This window comes from Canis lupus, chromosome 7 (assembly GCF_003254725.2).
Source record: "Canis lupus dingo isolate Sandy chromosome 7, ASM325472v2, whole genome shotgun sequence".
Lineage (NCBI taxonomy): Eukaryota > Metazoa > Chordata > Mammalia > Carnivora > Canidae > Canis > Canis lupus.
This window is the reverse complement of record NC_064249.1, coordinates 464,943-480,809: the sequence shown is the minus strand read 5'-3', so window position 1 is coordinate 480,809 and position 15,867 is coordinate 464,943. Positions and strand designations below refer to the sequence as shown.

The window sequence follows — 15,867 nt, the reverse complement described above, 5'->3', positions numbered from 1 at the left end:
TCTCTTTGGAGATCTCACCATCTCTTTGGTCTTCTGTCACAATGTCTAACCACCTTTACCAATCAGAAGTTCCTCTTTGTGTCTATCTCAAGTCCTTCATGCTCTAGGCTGCCTTTCTAACATTATGAGTCACTAAAGATGAGGAGCATCTTCCTCGGTGGGAGTGGGGGGTGGGCAGGTTTCATTGGACCTTTCACAGTCTACAGGAAGACACACGCACAAGTGCAATACTCGCCCGACCTCCCCACACACAGAAAACCTGTGACCACGGGTAATGACAACAAAAGAGTCCAAGGACACAAAGAACCCTCAAGATGGCATCTGATTGGGATCCCTGGGTGGCTCAGGGGTTTAGTGCCTGCCTTTGGCTTGGGGCGTGATCCTGGAACCTGGGATCAAGTCCCACATCGGGCTCCCTGCATGGAGCCTGCTTCTCCCTCTGCCTGTGCCTCTGCCTCTCTCTCTCTCTCTCTCAAATAAATAAATAAAATATTAAAAAAAAAAAAGAGAAATGGCATCTGATCTATCCCCCATTCATAGAGACGGGACTGCCTCAGGATCCCAAGAGGGCCTCGTGGGCTACCCTATCCCAGGCCTTCAGGGAACCCGTCTCCAGCCCGTTTCTCGGTCTGAAACATGAAACAGCCTGGCCCCCCTCAGCCCCAAACCCAGCCTCCCAAGCAACCATATTGCCAGCAACAAATACGCTTCTCAGACGCTGCATTTACAGTGGGACAAGAGAGCAGAGGGGTAACTGGGCTCGATTTGACTGTGACAATTGCAGTTAAGCCACATGTGTCATCTGGAGATGTGAACTGGGGACAGTTCATGCTCAGAAACTCATTCATTCCAACTCATCCTCCTCCCCAGACATCCAGACGGCGCTGACATCGGTGGCAAAGCGAGATATCCATGGGCTCATCTGAGCGCGAGACCTCAGGAGGTCGCCTATCCACCCCGCCTCCACTTCCACACACACTTCCTCAGAAAAGCTCTTTCTCTGCTTTTCTTGAATACCTTTGTGACGCCCTCTCTTCACCCCTTGGTGGCCTGCTGGGTGTCTCAGTGCAGTAAGCATGAAAGTGTTGCTGAATGTCTAACCTAACCCTGCTTCCTTCAGGTTCAAACCCTTGCCCTAGTCCTACCCTTGGCACAATGACAGCACCCTTATCCTGTTATGTCTCCATCCCTGATTCCAACCACTCTGGGGACACGTCTGCCATGCTCACTCCTCCATCTGTGACACCAAAGAACCACAGTCCCCGGGCTCCAGGCTTATTCTCTATCTCCCCCCTGCTCTCTGGAGTCAGTGGCCAAGGAGCTTTCCCATCCTTGTTCCCCGAGTTCCTTTCTCAGTCTCCAGAAGAACGACAGTTTGACTTAAAACTTCGAATGCTTTTCTGGGAGCTCTGGGAGGGGACTGCAGGGATGTCCAGTCAAATATCCCCATTTTACAGAAGAATGAACAAATTCAAAGAGGGAAAACAACAAGCTCAGGGTCGCCAGGGGGATTAGAAGCAGGGCCAGGGAGTGCCCTGAGGTCCCATGAGAAGGTCCGGGCATGCCTACAGCCCCGCATAGCTCTTGGGTCGCGGGGGCCACACGCCCACCATCCCCACCCAGCTGGGCGCCCCCATCATAAACCCTAGGAGCCTTGAACTCGTCTTACTTCACGTCCGATATCATAGTTGCAATTAAATAATCAATTGTGTGTTTCTTTTCCTCAGTGTCCCACTTCCCTCAGACTAGCAGGTCACGAGGGCAGGGGCAGTTGTGCCCTTTCTTGGTCCCCACGGCAGCCTCGCTCATGAACGCCTGTTGCGTGAAGGAGTGAATGAGTAAGTAGGTGGATGAGTGTGAGCGAGCGTGCGGAGGGCCGAAGTGTGCACGCAGACCACCCAGCCGCCGTGCCCCCCCGCCCCGGGGCCGGACCCTAGCCCAGGACGCCACCCAGAGCAGTTCTGGTCCAAGCCAGGGAGTGGCAGGTGGAGGGAAGGGGAGGACACATGTCTCCTGGAAAAGTCCTCTCCAACCTGAAGACCAGGTCTCGGATCCGATTTCACTCTCAATTCCTGAGGAACGTGAGAGGGACGCCCCGCGGCCCACAGGAGCCTGCAAGGGCTGTGGGGGGGCGGGTCTGCACCTGCGCGTCTGCGGGGAGCCACGGTCCTCCCGCTCGAGCCCAGTGCTCCGGGATGCCGCTCGCCCAGACAACAAGCAGGTGCTCCCCGAAACTAGGGCACTGGGGTGGACTCTGCACTGGGCTGCTGGGCTCTGCGCCCTGGAAGGACAGGCCCTGTGGAGGCCACCCCGTCCTGCCCGTCCCCCGAGCTGCCAACCGGGTCAGCCTGCAGGGAACCTTCTGGATAGAGAGGAAGAGCCAGAGGGCAGGAAGTCGGTTCGCACATCCAGGGCGCTGGGGCTTGGGGATCAGGGACCCAAGCCTGCTGTAGCTCCAGGGTGCACGGGACAGCTGCCGGGCCTCGGGGCTCCCCCTCCCAGGAAAGGACAAAGTGCTCAGGCGAGCCTCACCCAGGGGGGCTCTGTCCTTCCCATCCCCGTGCCTCCCTGTGCCAGGACAGCTGTGCTCCCTGCTGGGCCCCACGAGCAAGCAGACACCTGACCCCGGTGAAGGTGGCCCTTCCAGCGTCCCCCGTACCCCGAGCCTCCCAGGATGGAGCGACCAACTCCCCAGTGCCCGGCACAAGCCATGGGGAGACGGGGTGCCTGCGGGTCCCTCCCGAGGGCAGAGTGTCACCTCCCCGCGCGACGATCAGGACACTCGGTCTTCAGTCTTCGCCACGGCGGCGGGCGGGTGGGCGGACCCGTAACTGTGCCTCCAGCCCACGGCCTGGGGCCGCGGACACCCAGGGGCCACACTCGGTACAGTCGAGGGCAGCCCCTCCGGCGGGTTCCCCTCAGGGACTGCGCTCCCCAGCAGGTGGCCGTCGGGAGCGCCGACGGGGGTGGGGGGGTGTTCAGGTTCTTCCCCCAGACCCAGGGTGGAACTGCCCTCCTCCTTTGGGACAGTTCTCCTCCTAGACGGGCGGAGACCCGGGTTCCCTCCACCTCCCCAGGGCTGTGTGCACACGGCACCGCGTCCACACTCCACCAACACGATGGGGTCTAGACGCCACCCGGGACTGGGCCACCCGCTGCGAAGATCGTGTGTCCCCAGGGGGTGAGCACCACACGCCGCGAGGTGGGAAGGGCTTCGTGTGTCCTTCTCATTTCTTCACAAAGAACATTAAAAAAGACGTGCTCTCAAGAGTCCAGATTTTAACGCAATTTGATATCTTTACTTCTCCCTCAGAGAAACTCTTAACTGAAACTGGTATTTATTTGCTTGCTTGATTCTTCCTCCCGTCAGCAGGCGTGTGACAGAGACATCCAGCGGGGGACAGCCTGGTGCGCCTGCACGCCCTCCTGCACTCCCTCCTGCACCCCACCTGCACCCCTGCCTGCACTCCCACCTGCACCCCCTCCTGAACCCCTGCCTGCACTCCCACCTGCACCCCCTCCTGCACCCCTGCTTGCACCCCCACTGCACCCCCACCTGCACCCCCGCCTGCACCCCCGCCTGCACCCCCTCCTGCACTCCCACTGCACCCCCGCCTGCACCCCTGCCTGCACCCCCTCCTGCGCCCCCGCCTGCACCCCCACCTGCACCCTCTCCTGCACCCCCTCCTGCACCCCTGCCTACACTCCCACCTGCGCCCCCTCCTGCACCCCCGTCCTGCACCCCCACCTGCACTCCCACCTGCACCCCCTCCTGAACCCCTGCCTGCACTCCCACCTGCACCCCCTCCTGCACCCCTGCTTGCACCCCCACTACACCCCCACCTGCACCCCCGCCTGCACCCCCTCCTGCACTCCCACTGCACCCCCGCCTGCACCCCTGCCTGCACCCCCTCCTGCACCCCCGCCTGCACCCCCACCTGCACCCCCTCCTGCACCCCCACTGCACCCCCACCTGCACCCCCTCCTGCGCCCCCTCCTGCGCCCCCGCCTGCACCCCCTCCTGCATCCCCACCCCCACCCGCCAGCTGTCCAACCCAAGGCCTCAGGACCCTCGCCGCCCACATCCGAGAGAAACAGCCAAGAACCCGGGGCTTATTCTGAAAATGGCTCTGACCCCGCGACTCTCTGAGCACTTCCTGGGGACACACAGGGGTCCAGGGCCCTTTCCTCGGGGAGATGGCAGCCTGGGACACCTCGTGACCCTCCCAGGGGGGCCCCTCATGGGTGACGACCTCTGTCTCCAGATGAGGACTCTCAGGCTCAGTTCCCGACCTGGCAGGGACACCAGGCAAGAGGTGCAGGTGGGATCTCACCTAGGCAGTGGGACCTGGACCCGACCCTGGACCCCAGACCCCGGACCTCGAACCCCGGACCCGACCCCGGACCCCAGACTCAGCCACGCGCCTGCCGCTTCCCTCATGTCCTGCAGATCACGCAGTGGTGGGCCATGACCCCGGGTGTCAGCGCTGCCCTCCCCCGTCCTGCTGCAGCTCCCCCCAGTCCCTATCACCCCTCCCTCCTCCCCATCACCTCTCCTCCATCCCCACTGCCCCGCCCTCCTCCCCATCACCCCTCCCGTGTCCCCACCGCCTATCCCCACCGCCTCTCCTAAGTCTATATCCCAAGGGAAGCCCGAGGACACCTCCCACCGCTGCGGTGCGGTGAAGCCCGTTCCCCTGCGCAACTCTGGGGCTCTAGCAGCAGGACACCTGCCAGGGCTGGGGACCACAGTCTCCCCGGGAGCCGTCAAACTCGGGGTGGGGCGCTGAGCTGCCCCTTGCAGGTCCCCCGCTTCCTGCGGCACCAAGCGCACGTGCCAGTGTCAAAGAGCTAATCCAGTTTCTCTGTCGTGCTTCCCCCTTCGCCTCCTGCAATCCAGGATTGATCTGGAACCAGGGCAGCCTTATTAAGTGATGCCTCTTCCTCCCCATGGGAGACTCACACTGGGAGACGGAGCCCCCTGGCCTTCCCTCAATTAACTCCAAGTGTCCCGCTGACCCCAGCCCAGCCGCAGCCATCCTCTGATTCCTGGGGCTCACCTCTAACTCACCTTGGCTCCTAGGGGTGAGGCTGGGTTTCAGCCCCCAGGTCTGCCTCCCCAGGACTCCAGAGCATCTAACCCAGAGCATCATCCTCCACACGTTCCTCAGACAGGTGGGAACACAGGAAGCCCAAGGGTCTGGGGCCTAACCTCGCACCCACGTCCATGGGCCCGTGACTGTGGTCCATGGCACGGTCGGCACAACGAGGGACCCACGGCTCACAGGCTGTGCAGCCATGCAGCCCCACGGAGGATGGAGATAAACGTGCGTTTGCTGAACACTCTCTTCTCCAAATAAACGCAGGCGGTGAGAGGCATGGAGGGTCCCAGAGCCCACCACCCTTAGCGCAGGCCACCCTCACACCCGCCAGGCCCTCCTCCTCTGCAGGAGCAGAAACAGGTAAGGCTGGATGCCAGAAAAGAGGTCTTTTCCATAAGGACCCAAGGGCCGCTCCCCCCTCACTCTGGGGGACAGGAAGCTAAGGGGGCCCGGGGACGGCTCAGGCGAGCCACTGCTGGGCCACCAGCACCCCCGCCAACCGCAGCGGGCTGCTGGGCCTCGACCCGGCTGGTGTCCCCTCCAGGTCCCGGCCTCGGCCGACTTGCTGTCCCCCCACGTTCCGCCTGGCAAGAGCCACGCCCCGTGTCAGCGGTCCCACCTGGTGGCGCCGGGCCCTCCAACGGCCACTCACACTCGGTATCGAGGTACACGGAAGCTCCTGGGGAAGGCCGCCCCGGGCAGTGCCATTCCATCGCAGCTCCCAAGCTACGGCACCAACCCAGGAGGCCGACGGGGGCCGCCGACCCCGTCCCGCGAGGCACCTGGTTTCCACAAGCCTCCGAGGAGCCTCCCTGACTCCCCGTTCGGCCAGCACCCGCCGTAATCCCGGGTGCCCAGCGAGGAGGCCCTCGGGTTCCCGGTGCCTCTGTGGGGAGATGGAGGGAGCGAGGTCCCAAGGCTGAGGGGAACCTGCAGGCGGCCGTCACCCTCCCCATCTCGTCTCCCCATCTCGTCTCCGTCTCCGGAACTGGAAGCGGAAGGAAAAGGAGGGCAGCAGGGGGGCGGGAGGGTGCAGGGGCAGCGCTGGGCTGGAGCCAGGGCACCCCCTCGGCCTGGCCTCTACGAGAAGCCGTTGACTCCAAGCGCGCACACGGGCACGCGTGCCTACGTCCTGCTGGGCTTCCGGGAACTGGCCGGTGACGGCCGCCCCCCATTGCGGACGCGGCTGCCTGAGGCTGGGGCAGGTGCCCGGCTGCCTCGTCATTGGCGCTGCGCAGCGGGTGCTCCTGGTGGGCGAGTCCCAGAGCAATCCAGCAGCGGACTGAGAGCACCTGGAGCACGGATTCCGCTTCTCCAAGGGATCGCTGCCCGTCCTCTACCTCCCTGCCACCGACGTCAGGGACGGGTCCCTGCTCACCCCCAAAGCGTCACCGACTCTGAGGACCCCTGGCTGAGTTGGCGGGTCCACACCTAGACGGGTCTTCTGCGAAAGAGCAGGAAACGCACGGGGGGCTCCCTGAGGACGAAGGGTTCTGACCAAGCGGCCCCAGCGGCCGGGAACGACCCCGAGGTGCCCAGGATCTGGGTGTGAGACCTCGCTCCGGCCTCGACAGTGCGAGGATTTAAACCGTCACATGACGTCTCGGGGCCTTGGCCTTTTTGTGGTACGAGGGGACTGTGAGACAGAAGGGAAGGGGGCGGAGCTGGAGAAAGGGGAGGCCTGACTCGCAGGGCTCTGCGTCTCCTGGCCACACACGCCCACTCCCGCGACGCCCTGATGGCAGGGTGGCCTACGGAGAGGCTGGGATCCTGAGCCCCAGACAAGGTGGTCAGAAAAGGGCCTCCCCCAGCTTTACGACCGCAGGGCTGTCCTCTTCTTGCCTTGTCCCCACCCCCGAGGGAGCTGCTTGGTGGCGCCTGACCCTCCACGGACGGACCAAGTGGCGCACAGCCTGCTGCCCTCCGGATGCGACCTCCTCATCCCCGGCATTCAGTGCTCTGGTCTCCTGACCACACAGGTGGGGAAGTCTGTCCTAGTCTAGAAATTATCCAGGGAGGAAGCTTCTAGAACATTTTGCGTACCATGTATTTGGGGCATCCTTCCTAATGTTTAATTTTAGGCCCCTTGCCGACGCTTAGACCCGTGAGTGTGTGTAAGCGTTGGGGTGGGGTGCGGGGCTGGCAGCTAGGAGCGCCCCGAGGTCTACTCGCAGCGACTGCTCGCGTCCCTCGGGGCCTGCACCCTAACGTGCCCACCGTTCTGGCTACTACCCGAACGACGGTTCCAGGGGTGACAATGAAGAGTTGCCGGGACAAATCCTCCCTGGAAACTGAGCTTTGACAACATACGGCTTTGTCGGGCATGAAGAACCGCCTGGAAGTTGAAGGAGGAAACCCCGGGAATGGCCACCGGAGAAGCCGGAGCAGCCCCTTCCTCTGGGTTTTTAGGATTAACAGAGCTGGGAAGTGGTCCGTCCGGCAGGCAGGGTCCCGTCCGCGGGCAGAGGATGGGCGGGAGGCCCGCGGGCGGCACGAGCTCGGCGGAACCACCCGCGAGGCCCTCGCTGTTCTAAACCCTGTGCAGGAACCACTTCGTTCACCGTCGCCCAGAACCACCTACGTCACAGGTACGGACTCTGTCTCCACTGCACAGCCGGGCAGGCGGAGAAACAGGATTTGACTCACTTGCCCGAAGTCAGAGCGAGTGGTGGCACCGGGAGGAAGCGGGGCAATCTGGCTACAGTCACCAGGCTGCCGCGGTGACGTGACCTTGCCCCGCGAGACGGCCTGAGTCATCACAGACTCCCCGTGCTCCTGAGAACCCAGGGCCAGACCCCAGCTTCTCTACCTCAGGGTCTCTGACCTGGTGGAGGACGAATAACCAACTGGTTGCGTGGATGATGATTATTCACGTCGGAACTCTAGGATGGCGTCCGTCCAGGGGGCCGTATTAACAGGTCATCATTTACTGAACACTTGCTACCCTGGGGGGCAAACACCCTTACCTCCGACGCACCCGGTATGCCTTCCTAACAGTTGTCGAGTTGTGATGAGCTGCTTATGTAATAATCTGCTTATTCTGTGTGTTAGTCACTGGAGGGTAAGCGTCATGAGGGCGGGAACCAGGCCTGTTTTGTTCCCAACTGAACCCCCGGGGCCTACCGCACCCTGGGCGCACAGTAGGCTCTCAAAGCTAATCGTTGAATCGACGTAGAACTGACCTCAGAGTAGCTGAGCAACCCGCCCGGGCCACCTGGACTGCAAACCCCACACACACCGGGGTTGTCTGTTCACGGCAGCATCCACAGCGGCTACAACAATGCACCTAGTGGGTGCTCACGTAGTAGGTGCGAACCAACAAATGTCCGTTGCACGAATGGAGTAATCAAGTACACACTTTGTACCCGGAGGCCCTGGGATTTTAAGCCAAGCCCGTTGGTTTGCTGCTTCCTGTTAACCACCACCCCGTACCGAGTAAACACCCTCCATCGCTCCCTCTGGCTTGACATCCCGGTTCTCAAAACTCGCCTCCCTCGGTCTGCAGCAAGCCCAGCTTCAGCCGGAGCCTCCACCGGGAAAGCCCAAATGCCAAAGCCAAATGAGGCAGCAAGCCTACCGTCCACAGCCTCTGACTCCCCTGAGGACGCTTCTGTCCCAGGAAGGGGCTGACAGCCACTCGGGCCGTCCACTGAACCCCGAGACCACCCCCCGCACCTCGCTGGCCTTCCCACACCCTGGATCCCGGGGCACCTGCTGCGCCCCTATCTGCTCCCCGCAGAGCGCTGCACAGACTCCCAGGGCAGGTGGGCAGGGGCAGGAGACTCAGCGGGGGGAGGACAGGGTCTGGGGGAGGACAGGGTCCGGGTCGGGGCAGAAGGGTCCCTGGAGGTCAGGCTTGCCTGGGGCTGGGAATACTGGCTCAGGGAGGCAGGGGAGAGGCTGCTCCCCATCTCCAAAGCGCACCCAGCCCTGGCTGTCTGCAGTGCCAGGTACACCCTCGTCACAGCTGGGCCTGAAAAGGAGGACGACCTCTGGTCTCTTCCTCCTACGGGGACAGTGAGCCAGGTCTGTTGTGACTTGAAGTCGAACGCTTCTATCTGCCTTCCCCTTCTCAGCTTTCCAGAAGCCCCCAGCTCCTCCTTGGCCAGAGCACGGAAAGTGGGCCAGGAGGGGCCCAGAAAAGGCAAGTCCCCCCACGGTGTCCTAGAGGAGAAAGCCAGGGATCTGCCCGATGCCAAGCGGGACAGAGGCTGGCTGCAGCGGGGAGAGAAGCCTGAGCTGGCACTTGTCATTCCCGGGGTGTGAGGAAGAGAAGCAGCGAGGGGTGGGCTTGCTGCCCAGGTCTGTTTGCAAGCCGTGGACCCCTGATGCTGACTCAGCCCTGGGGCCCACCCAGGCTGCAGGCCTGCCCCTTCCACCTGCCCCTCTGGCCCCATCTTAGGGACACTGGGCAATGGCTCTTCTTTGGGTTTCTCTAGTGGACACAGATGTTTCCGGCAGCCCGGGGTCTGCACTCGGACCTAAGCAAGGGGACAGGACTGGCAAGGGTCCGGGCTCTGGTCTTCCTCATGCTCACACCCTCCGATGACGTGCCCAGGTCACCAGGAGCTGGATGGCTCAGCTTGAGGATAATCTACTGCCCGGGGAGACCCTCTCGGGGCGGCAGGGGACCAAGAAGGGGAAGGCACCCCCAGAGCTGGCCAGGTCACACCTTGGCCCACCTTCCTGTCTTTCCAGGTACACAGGGCCTAAGCACTTGCTCATCCCTGTGCCCACCCCTTCCAACCGGGGCCCCCGCCCGTCCAGCCTCTGCCCTTCTCCGCAGTGCCCCCCTCCTGGGCCATCGCCTACGTCCTGCGCCTTCCCGCTGCCACAGGAGAAAGCAGCCGGAACATCTACTTGTCCGCCTCAGCAGGGAATGGGGGGGTGCTGCGGAGGGGCAGCTGGGGCTCTAGAGGCCCCCTCCCGCCTGGCCGGCTGGGGCTGGGGGTGTCGGGAAGGCACCTGTGGAATGTGGGGATGGGACCAGGAGAGGAGAGTGGGGGAGGGACTGGGTTAATGGGGTACGAGGACAAATCATCATACAACCTTTTTAGTTATAAAATAAATGAAGCCCCCCTCCGTGTCCTGAGGGAAAGGGGCGTAAACAGAGACGCGGAGGGAGGGGACCCCAAGTGGGGAGGGCAACGAAGGAGTCGGGAAGAGCAGGTGGGCTTGTGCCCTTCTGGGGCCGGGAGCCCAGCCCTGCGGGAGGGCTGAGCGGGGACGGGACGTCCTAGGTCGTGCTGAGTCATGAGATTTGGAGGGAGGCTCGGGGCGCTCCATCCCCCTCTGGCGTCCCCGTCCCAGTTCCTCCCGACACCCGATGGTCCCCCGCCGCCCTCTCCCAGGTGCGGGGACGCCGCCCCCTGCAGCCCGCAGAGCCCCCACCTGGCGGGCCCGGGGTCCCCGAAGCGCGGCGGGTCTGGGGCAGCCGGGGAGGGGGCCGCGGGGGGCCCGAGGCCCGGCGGGAGGGCGGGCCGCGGAGCCCCGGGGCTGGGGAGGGCTGGGGAGGGCTGGGGAGGGCTGGGGACGTCGGCCGGGCTCCGCTCGCGCCCCGCGCCCCGCGCCCCGCGCCCCGAGCCCCTCGGCCCAGGACGGAACCGACCCGGAGGACGAAGTTCGGGGGAGCGAGGGGCGGGGGCGGGGGCGGGGGCGGGGGCGGCGGCGGGGGCGGACTTACCCGGGCGGCGGCGCGGAGGACCCGGTGCCCGACGAGAGGGCGCGCGGGGGGCGTGCGTCCCCGGGCCCGGTGTCCCGCTGCGCCCCGGCCCCAACTCGGCCCGAAGTGCCTTTGCCGCAAGACTTGCTGAGCTGAGCCGTCTGCGCCCCGGCGGCGGGAGGCGGGAGGCGGGAGGCGGGAGGCGGCGGGCGCTGCAGTGAGGGGAGGAGCCGCGGCCGGGGGCGGGGGCGGGGCCGCGGGGGCGGGGCGGGGCCTGGCGGCCGGGGGCGGGGCCTGGCATGGCCGGGGCGGGGCGGGGTGGATCGGGGGCGGGGCCTGGCGTGTCGGGGGCGGGGCCTGGGCTGGTCCCGGGGCGGCCTGGGGCGGGGCGGGGGGCGGGGCCTGGAGGGCCGGGGGCGGGGCCTGGAGGGCCGGGGGCGGGGCCGGGGCGGGCCGGGGCGGGGCCTGGCGGGCCGGGGGCGGGGCCGGGGCCGACCTGTCCTGCGGGGCCCGCTCCCCTCCGCGCCCCGCTCCCCTCCGCGCCCCCGCCCCGCGCTCAAGGTCACGGCCGGGCTCGGGCCCCGCACAGTCGGACCGGAGCCGGGCGTCCTCGTCCCCGCCCGCGACGGGCCGCCGCCCCGAGCCGGAGCGTCACCCCCGCCCCGGCCTCCGGAGCCCAGGGCAGCTCGGGGCTCCCTTCCCGGGCTCGGGAGCCCTCTGGCCGTTTGGGATCGCCGAGCCCCGTCCCCACGCGCTCCTCCACGTAAGGCCCCCGAGCCCGGAGGGGTGACGACGGGGATGCTTGGGAGAACTCAGGGCGGGGGTGGGGGGCGCAGGGCGGTGGGGGCGGGGAGGGTCTGGGAGGAGGTGGAGGGGAGAGAAGGGAACCCCACTCGCTGAATGACAGCCCCGAGACGCCCGGTCAAGGTGGGCACGAGCGGCGCGCGAGGAAGGAGCCGCCAGGAGGCCACGCGGGAGGAGGTGGCGCCGAGCTGCAGGCACCGCGCCCCCTCCTCACCCCGGGCGGGGCCGCAGGAGCCGCCAACGGCACCATCGGAGCAACCACGTCCGCTCTCCGCGCAACTTTGATGAAGGCCGGGCCGGGAGCAGCCGCCTCTGCGCGAGGGACAGGCGGCCTTCGGGTCTGGCCGGTGTCAGCCCTCAGGCCGCATTTACCGACTGAAAGAACACAGGTGAAGGACTGCAGAGAGGACACGGATCTGAGGCTGGAGGGCAGGGGGAGGCAGCGGTGGGACCCCGGAGAACACCCCCAGCCTCCTCGCCCCAAAGCACTGGGGCAGGGCTGCCCGAGCGAGAGGGGAGCGAGCCCGCCGGCCCTGGGCTCACACTCAGCCCCGCTCACCTGCACCGCACCTGCGGCCCAGAGTCTGATGTAGGAGGGACTGAACGGGCTGCCCTACACTGTCCGGAGGACGCTCAGCGCCAGCCTCAGCCGGGGTGCATCCCCGGAATGCTGCATCCCCGGAATGCTGCTTCACCGGAGGGGCTCACCCCATACCGAGCGCGCATCTGCAGGAGCATCTGCAGGAGCTTCCCGCAGGAGCAGGCTCGGAGTGCAGCCTCATCGCTCGGAGCCAGCCGCGCCAGCTGGCCCCACTGCTGCCTGTCCCCCAGCTCTGAGTCCACCTGGGACCCTGCCGCAGGGTGGAAGCAGCCCGCCAGCCTTTCCAGAATATTTAGAGTCAATGCCACAATCAGTTTGGTTAAATGAAAAATGCAGCGTCTCTGCCTATGGCCTTAATGTTCTTTTAATTCACCAGGACCAGGAGTGTCTGGGCTACAAACCTAATCAGGAGATCAGCCTCCCTCCCGCTTATTCCCCTGGGCTTCAGCTGGAGCAGGAAAGGATGGAAGTCACCCACCCTCCACCCCCAGCCAATTATCTGACCCTTTGTTTTTCAAAGGTTGGTCCTGGGAAAAAGGATGAACGCTGCGTAGCCTTAGACGCCGGCCCCCACCTGCATGCACTCCTGCAGGGGCCATCCAGAGGACTGCCCCCCCCATACCAGCCCCCGCACTTTGCATCCATGACGGCAGGAAGGTTGCCCAATTCCAGGAGTTCTCTGGGGAGAAAGAGCCTGTAACTCCACCGGCCACAGGGTTTCAGCACATTCCACTGAACAGAGCTGCCCGGAGGTTTCACTTCTCTGGTTTTCCGTAGTAGGAGAGCACAGAGCAGGGAAATGCAGCCTCTTCCCCCATCACACCTCTCCCCAGGACAGACCCAGCTTCCCTGCGCCTCCCCAGTCAGTGGCCTGTCTTCAGTAAATAATCCCATTCTAGGACCCCCTCTCCCAGGGGCCGGTAGCACTTGCACTTCCTAGCACACGGATACTTTCCCCCTGGGTTCTGGGGGAGCCTTTGTCTTCCCAAAGCTTTTCAAAGCTCTGCTTTTTGTCAGAGCAAATAGAAAAGAGCCGGAGACAGGCTAGCCAACCGCAGGCACAGGCCAGGCCAGCTCCCTGTTTCCTGCTTTCTGTTCCCACACAGCCGAACACTCACAGGCCCTAAAGCTGTGGTTCCCATCCTCCCTCCCCTCCACGGGTCCCTAGGACTCTTCTGGAGCAGTTCCTATTGTTTCTGACAACTAAGCAAACAAGGATTATACTCTCCACTGAAGCACACCTGCTTTACTGACGGGCATTGAGCAAACAGTTGTATAAATTTACTTATGTGCAATTCCTGTCACTAAAGGCCTTGGTTTTCACCTGCTAATCTGAGTTTGGACGTACCAACCTCAAGTGTATTTAAAATCTTACTTAAATTACCATATTTCATACTAAAATCCACTTAACCTTTAGATATCACATAGAGATGTTCTTAATACAGAAGACATTAACTCATCAGATGGGGGGGAAAGAAAACCATGAACAAAATCACATATCATATAATCCAAAGCAGTGGTGACCCCAGCATGATTCTATCCCAGCATGAATGATCTCCTCCAACAAATACCCTACCTGCAACTGTGGGCCTTTGAAACCTAAAGACTTCAGTGTTTCTATTTATCCCAAGTTGGTGTGTGTGGTTGAACTGGAATCTTCCCTGAAGCCTAACTCAGTCAAATTTTGGGTTATAGGAAGTGATTCCCGAAATTAGTGATTTTGTGTGTGTGTGTGTGTGTGTGTGTGTGTGTGTGTGTGTCTAATAATATTCAGACTGGAGTTCTATGATTTTTATTTTTTTAAAAAGATTTTATTTATTTGAGGTACAGAGAGAGAGAGACAGAGCACAACCAGGGGGAGGGGAAGAGGGAGAGGGAGATGCAGACTCCACGCTGAGCAGGGAGCCGGATGGGGGCTCCATCCTAGGACCCTGAGATCATGACCTGAGCTGAAGGCAGATGCTTAACTAACTGAGTCACCCAGGTGCCCCTGGAGTTCTGTGATTTTTAAAATGTAATAATAATCATTTCTTATTTGGAAAGAAAATAATTATACAATCCACAATCCTTAGGTTTAAATTAAAAATAAAAAAATCCCTGGTTTCCAAAAGGCCAGTGAAGGCCACCTCCTCCAGGAAACTGAGTAAGTGAACTGTAATTATTCCCTGTGCAAGGAACAAAACAATAAATAAAACGGAGTCAAATAAAACTCTTAAATACAACAGAATGAGGAGGAGGAGGGTGGAGAAGGACTTCCTATCTATAATTTATAATTTTACACTCCTAGGGGGGAAGCATTTTAATGTTTTCAGGACCATATCTGGCATATAAAAGAAATTCACAAAGTCACAAATAATAACTTCAGAGTTTTAACATATTCCAGGAACTAATAAGTATCATGGGGACTTCATTTTTTTCATATTCTTCTATCCCCTAATTTGTCTAAAAGTGTTTTTTATTTTCCATCTCAGATTCAAAGGGAGTAATAATCTTACAGGTGCCTGGCTAGCTCAGTTAGAAGAGTGGGAGACTCAACCTTGGGGTCGTGAGTTCAAGCCCCATGTTGGGTGTAGAGATTATTTAAATAAATAAGAGTTAAAAAAAAAAAGGAGTAATATTTTAAACACCAGAATAGACAAGTCCTCCTTCCCCCGTGAAGCACCAGTGACATGGCTTCACTTCCCAGGTAAAAATCTCTGAGCGTTTTTTCACTCCTCTAATAGAGAAGATGGTTCTTCTGGATTAGTCTGCCCAGTAATTAGTGCCTCCTCGTCCAGCCACTTCAAAAAGCAGCAGGAGGTGGTATATGCAGAGACGTGCTTGCTTTCTGGAATGTGAAGAACAAGCAGCTCAGAACTAGGAATCATCCAAGGGTAGGATGTCTACTCCCCCCGGAGGGCAAACACGGGCTTTAAAGCTACCCATCCCTGGGGCTCCTGGCTGGCTCTGGCTCGGCTGGTAGAGCTGGGACTCGCTCTTGGGGTCATGAGTTCGAGCCCCACGTTAAGGATAGACTTTACTTTGAAGAAAAAAACAACTTTTAAATAAAAAATAAAGCTACCCATCATCAAGGAGATGGAAAACAGTAAGTCGTAACACTTCCTGAATCACTAACCCCGGCCCTTAAATGTCGCGAGTCCTTTAAAACCCTCCGTGAATTGAGGCTGTAGCACAGCTCTGCCCCTACCTGCGCCCTAGCTGTGGGAGGAAAGCATGGAGCCGGAGCAGGGGACATCTGGGGAAGCAGCTCCAGGACTGTACTGCTTGCCTGGGTGTCCCCAGGACCACCTGCCACCCTCCCTCTCAGCCTTGGGTGCAAATCTGCAGACTCATTGACTCCTCCACGTGTTCACCATCGATCCCGCCCACAAGATTTTACCACCAGCAAGGATCTTATCTGCCTGGTGTGCTGTTAGGGCCTGGAGGTCAGAGCCGTTAGGGAAGTTAGGGAAGGCATGTGGGGAAAGGGGCAGCCACACGCAGGGAGCCACAGGCACCAGCAGAGGAGTGTATGGTACTGGGGCAGGGGTGCAGGGGTGGGGGTGGGGGGGGCTGGAAAGAGCCAGGGACCACGTGGTTGGAGGCAGGAAATATGGGCAGGCTTCCCAGAGGGGTCACCTTCAGCTGCCTTCAGGGACAGGACCAGTTGGGAGGGGCGGGGTGGGGGGGATGAAGGGACAGGCTCTCCCGGCAGAGAA

The 15,867-nt window shown here is 61.6% G+C and overlaps 2 protein-coding genes and 1 long non-coding RNA gene across 3 annotated transcripts in view; 1 reads left to right on the top strand and 2 right to left on the bottom strand.

The window, feature by feature from the left end:
• The window catches only part of SYT2 (synaptotagmin 2), a 79,054-nt gene extending 68,098 nt beyond the window's left edge, over nucleotides 1–10,956 (bottom strand). The window contains exon 1 of the mRNA XM_025458512.3: nucleotides 10,786–10,956. The gene's annotated coding sequence lies outside the window, so the exon portion shown is untranslated. The remainder of the gene's footprint in view (nucleotides 1–10,785) is intronic.
• A 657-nt stretch (nucleotides 10,957–11,613) lies between these two features.
• Nucleotides 11,614–13,773, top strand: LOC112667048 (uncharacterized). The gene is made up of 2 exons (XR_003141024.3): nucleotides 11,614–11,957; nucleotides 12,150–13,773. It is a non-coding gene; the product is annotated as an uncharacterized LOC112667048 (long non-coding RNA).
• Nucleotides 13,774–14,256: 483 nt separating this feature from the next.
• KDM5B (lysine demethylase 5B) overlaps nucleotides 14,257–15,867 on the bottom strand; it is a 90,609-nt gene continuing 88,998 nt past the window's right edge. Inside the window, exon 29 of the transcript XR_007411732.1 lies at nucleotides 14,257–14,996. The gene's annotated coding sequence lies outside the window, so the exon portion shown is untranslated. The remainder of the gene's footprint in view (nucleotides 14,997–15,867) is intronic.